Consider the following 5,439-nt stretch of genomic DNA (forward strand, 5'->3'; position numbering starts at 1 on the left):
GGGACGCTCAGGTGGGACGCGGGTGCTGGCTGCGGGTCCCCGTCCCGGGAGCTCCGTGTGCTCACCCCGTCGTGCCGGCCCCGTGCCAGGAGCTGTGACCCGGAGCAGCCTGGTGACCTCCCCAAACAGGGCTCCGGGGCTACTGGCCACCGGGCACAGCAGCCCCCAGCAGTGCACCCACCCCCAGCATCAGCAGGAGCAAACCAGCGCGTTGCACCCCCTGGAGAGGGCACAGAGGGGTTCTTGGGCACACAGGGCCCGCTGAGCACCCCGGGGTGGACGCTGACCCCCCGACGCGTCCTACACCCCAGCCAGCTGCGGGGTGCAGGGAAATAAAAGGGCCAAGAATCGACTCCCACCTTTCGGGGGGGAAACCCGGCGTTTTCCGAGCTGTGCTCAGGTGGCTCTGCTGGCACGCGGCGTCCTCGTCCACTCCACCAAGGTTTGGGTTTGGATTTCAGTCCGGGCGGTTTCCAGTCGACCCGGGGCGAGGGTCTGTCTGCGTCCCTCTGGCAGGGTGCTCCGATTTCACCGGGATTTGCTCCCCCAGGCCAGGCTGGAGCGGGCTCATTCCCACCTCGGATGCTCCGGATCTGTTTACCTGGGAGGGACAAAGGGGTTGGCGGACTGAGCACCAGCAAACTCATTGCACTGGGGAGAGCAGCCCACGGGGCTGCCAGTGGATGTGTCCATCAGTGTCCCGGGACACCTGACCGCGCCCAGGGGAGCCAGGGGTGACTCTTCTCTCTATTCTTGGCAATTTTTCCCTCCAGGTCCCCCTCTCCCCACCCGCAGCCTCCATGAACGTCTCTCTCCACCGCTCCCCCCCGGCACCACGGCGCTTCACTCCCAAAGACTTAATGATTCAGACAACAAAGGAGCTGTTTGAGGCCCCTTGGGCCTCGCCATAACCAGGACTAATAACGGTTGGGATCACTTCAGGTTTTTTTCTAATGCCAATCTGAAATAAATTGAAAAATTACCCATAAAAGGCAGGTTTGAAGCATCTGGCTCGGCCCTTACTTTCCATAAACAACCAAGCCCTCAACGCGGCGTCCCCATCGTGGATCCGCATGGGCTGGGGGGGCCCGTGTGGGCACGGGCATGGCGGTGCCATCCCGGTGTGGAAGCTCAGAAAAATGTGCGTATGGCAACGGCGCTGGAGATTCTTGAGTATCTCGGAGCCACGGCTGCAGGCGGCTGCACCGGTGAGGGCTGCCCCTGGCCGGGAGAGCAGCGGGTGCCTGGCTGGGCTGGCACCCTGACCGGGCTCGTGGCAGCTCCTCGCCCCGCGGCGGGGCCACCCCAGCTCCCCAGGAGCTAATCGGGAATTTTCTTTGTCCAGACCTGGAAGGAAAACGCTGGGCCAGGGCCAGGGCAGCTCCTTGTCCCCGGTCACGCTCTCCGGGTGCTGGTGTGAGCGAGCGGATGCCAGAGTGAGCCCTGCCAGGGTGACCCCCCCCGACACACAGGAGGAGCGCGCTAATTAGGTGGCTCTCGTTAGCACTGGGTCCTCGGGAATGGCACGTGGTAGTTGGCTCAGCTCATCGCTGGGCTGCGCGACAGCGCGGGGGCTTTGCCAAGGTCAGCAGAAGGCGCCGGTCCCGGGTCCTCGCCGGTGGGTGCCAGGTGTCCCCGAGGCAGCAGAAAAATCCTCTCAATTTGCCTTACTTTGGCTATTTATGACTACTCCTCTGAAAATTGCAGTGGGAAGGGATGATGTGTTGTCCGCTGATTAATCAGGCGCCGGTTACCCCTCTGTTGTGCCGGGAGGCGTTTCGGGGGGCTGGGGGGGGGCAGGGAGCTGGGTCGGCGGAGCCAGGGCGGCCACCGCGGTGACTCACGGGCGATGCCGGGGAGAAGCGAGGCCGAGCCCGCGGGTGCCGCTGGCAGCTCCCGGCTCCCTCATGCAGCTCGCTCCACGCCAGCACAGAGGGAATGAAATGTTCCTCCTCTGTCTTCCAAAGCACCAGCAAGAAAGTGTCCAGGAAGATAATTTGGAAAGTTTGTTTGACACTTGAGCACGCTTTCATCTTTGGAAAAATCTTGGTGACCCTCCAAGGCAGCACCGCCTGCTTCCCGGCATGGCCCGCGCCCAGGACACACGCCCGTGGCACCATCCCAAGGGCTGCTTTTGGGGTGCCCGGGGCTCTGGAGGGGACAGCATGGTCCTGCTGGGGCCATGGGTCAGCCAGGGATGCTGGCACTGGGATGCTGGCACTGGGATGCTGGTACCAGGGATGCTGGTACTGGGGTGCTGGTACCAGGGATGCTGGCACTGGGATGCTGGCACTGGGATGCTGGTACCAGGGATGCTGGCACTGGGATGCTTGTACCAGGGATGCTGGCACTGGGATACTGGCACTGGGATGCTGGTACCAGGGATACTGGCACTGGGATACTGGCACTGGGATGCTCCTGGCCAAGGCAGCAAAGCAAAAATTAAACGACTGGAGCTGGCTGGCAGCAGGGAGGAAGGACCCAGTGAGGGGCAGCAGGATGGGGGGAGCCCCCAGACAAAGGCCGGGTTTTCCCCCCGATGCAGCGAGCTCCCCGCAGGCGCAGGCCGGGAGGGATGTCTTCTCCGGAGCAGGGGCCCTCGTGCATCCCAGGCGATGAATGTGGGTTTGATCAGAGGAGGGTTTGAGCGGATGGTAGTGGATAAGGAAGAAAAATATTTGGCATTCCTCTCCCATCATAACAAGCCCAGATGCTTGGACGGTGGCAGCCCACTTCCCACAGGAATGGAAAGTCACAGCCGCTCCCCACGCCAGCTCGGCAGAGGCCCTTTCCCCCGCGCTTATGAAACCCCGGCTCCACCTCACGCTGCGCCGCAGCCCTCACCGGGCATCCCGCAGCACGGCTGCCTCCGTCCCCCCCGCTCCCCCGAGCCGGCGCTGCCCGTGACCCCCGCTCCAGGGCTGGCAGAGCTCAGCGCTCCGCAGACGCGTAGGGAAATCTGCTGGGAAAGGCCAAACTGCAGATTTACTGCCCGGGCAGGAGCCTGGTGCAGCCGGACGCTCCTCCCGGCACGTCGGCATATTGGGAACACATGGGGCAGCAAAGCCCGTGAGGGAGGGGAGCTCCGGCGAGGCCGGTGCCGTGGGGAGCCCTGATGGGAAGCAGCTCCTGCCTGGCCGGAGCTGGTGGGAGCAGCTGGGCTCCGCGCGGTGGGAGGCAGCTCCAGCCTGCCCGCAGCCCCTCTCGCCGCCTCCTGCGCCGGCACATGGAGCCGGTGAGGCCCCTCGGTGCCGGGATGCCGTCGGCTCTCCCAGGCGGGAGGATGGTGTGAAGGCAGATGACTTCAGCGCTGGCGTCAGCCGAACGCGCCGAGCAGCCCGCGGCACGCTCCCCGCACGCTTGTTCTCCTTTTCCTCCTGCCTCGCTTCGGCTCGTCCTGGGTTTGTGCCGCTCACCGGTCCTGCTGCTCGCTGGGGGATGCGGCACCCTGAGAGGTTTAAGGTTTGCCGAGAGGTTTAAGGTTTGCCTTAAGTCAGATCCTTCATCCCGGAGAGAGCACCGGAGCTCCCGCGGCTCTCCCGTCAGTGCGGCTGCTCCAGCTCGGCTCCGGCCCCGGCCCCCGGTGCGGCTGCGCAGCCTCTGAGTGCTCCGGCTGCCAGAACAGAAGCAAAGCCCAAAGTCAGAATTGGTGTCGAGCGGCGCTGAAGGCCGAGGGGCGGCGGGAGCAGGAGAGGGAGCGGGAGGAGGAAAGGGAAGGCGAGCGGTGAGCTGGGAGGGAAGGTTTGGTGTCGAAACCGAATTCCTGGTCCATGCCAGCGCAGCAGATTTCCAGTGTTTATTTTATCTCTTTAGTTGAGCCCCTTTGAGGCAGAATATATTAAATGGCTTGACTTTATATAATGGAAATAATTGAAACAATACTCCTGCTTCCCAGCCGCAATTTGTCGTGATTTCAGCCAAGAGTGGCCAGCCTCCTCTAGGTGGTGGGGACAGCCGCCGCCGTCGGCGCTTGTTCGCTGGTGATTGTTGACACATGTCTGCGTCGCCTTCCAATTTCCGTACAGCTGTCAGAGCGGGAAAAACACCCCGGTGGCTCGCGCCGGACGGGCTCGGTGCCGGTGAGCGCCAACGGGCTCGCCGATGGGCTGCGGGAAGGGCATCGCCCCGGTGCTGGGGCTCGTCTGCTCTAGCGGGGCCGGGGATTACGGCTGAGCCGGGGTTTCTCGGGGAGAGGTGGCGTCTGGGCAGCGCCTGCAGGTAGCCCAGGGAGATGGGGATGGTGGAACGGGGTGAGCCTGGGGAGGAACAAGGAACCATCGCGCTTAGAGCGCAGTGTTCACTGGGGAGGGTGAAGGAAGGAGATGGGCGTGAAGACTGGGGGTTGTTGAAGGTTTTATTCAACTTCTCCCCAGCAGCGGGCAGGCATTGGGGCGGGGTCTCTGAAGGAACCGCTGATCATCATCCTCTCAGCCAACACCCGTCTCCATCCCGTGAGTGTCACCGAGACTCTGCCACCTCTCCTTGTCCGCTGCGGAGCAGCTGAGCCGGGTGGACAAAATAAAAACAAACACGATGGCAAAAAATCCCCCAGCTTGAACCTGGCCATAACCCAACCTCCCGCCCTGCAGCGCTGCAGGTGTCCTGGGGAGAGCTGACGGGGGGTGAAACTGAAAGCAAAAGGCAGGGAAGGTCTTCGGGGAACTGAGACACGATCTAAAAATTTCTCAGAAAATCTCTTCCTGCCAGCGCAGTGATTCCCCCCAGCTGCGCATGGCTGGGACTCGGGGAAGGTTTCTCTGAGAAAATGTGGGGAGATGGTGCAGGGTCTGGGGCTCGGGGCAGCGGGACTGGGCTTTCAGACAGCCTGGAAATAGGAAATTGCAGCATTTCTGCAGATTATTTTGCTGCCAGGGAGCCAGGATCCCCCAGGGCAGATAGATGGGTGCTGCTGCGCCCACCCGTGCCCCTCACCCCGGGCAAAGCCAAAGCGCCGGTGAGCACGGAGCATCCTCCTCTCCGCCGGGCACAGCTATCAGCGGCTCCTGGTTTTCCTCGCAGTGAACATCACGTGTTTGTTACTGGAACGGAGCAAGGCAGTGGTATTTTAGTAGCTGGCCCTCTTCTATTCTCTTAAGAACCGTTTGTGCCAAATTCCAATTCAATTTCTTTCAATATTTGTGCTATTTAAGGAAACTATTGAGAAAGAGAGATGGAAGCGTCAGTCAGATGGATGATCCTGGCTCCACGTGAGACAGCACTCAGAGGTCCCGCCCTTTTTCAAATAATTTTAATGTGACTACATGGTTCCCTCTTGCACATAATTCCCCAGGAGGGTAAGTCCTCTGACTCCAGTGGATGACTCTCACCAGCTGGAATTCAGCAGAAGACAAAGGGTTTGGGCAGGCTCCTGATCCTGGATGGGGAAATTCCCCCTGGCAGCTGCAGAGCCCGGGACGGGGGGGTGGGGGGGTGTCCTGT

Source organism: Athene cunicularia, assembly GCF_003259725.1.
Source record: "Athene cunicularia isolate RWA chromosome 20 unlocalized genomic scaffold, athCun1 chr20_part2, whole genome shotgun sequence".
Lineage (NCBI taxonomy): Eukaryota > Metazoa > Chordata > Aves > Strigiformes > Strigidae > Athene > Athene cunicularia.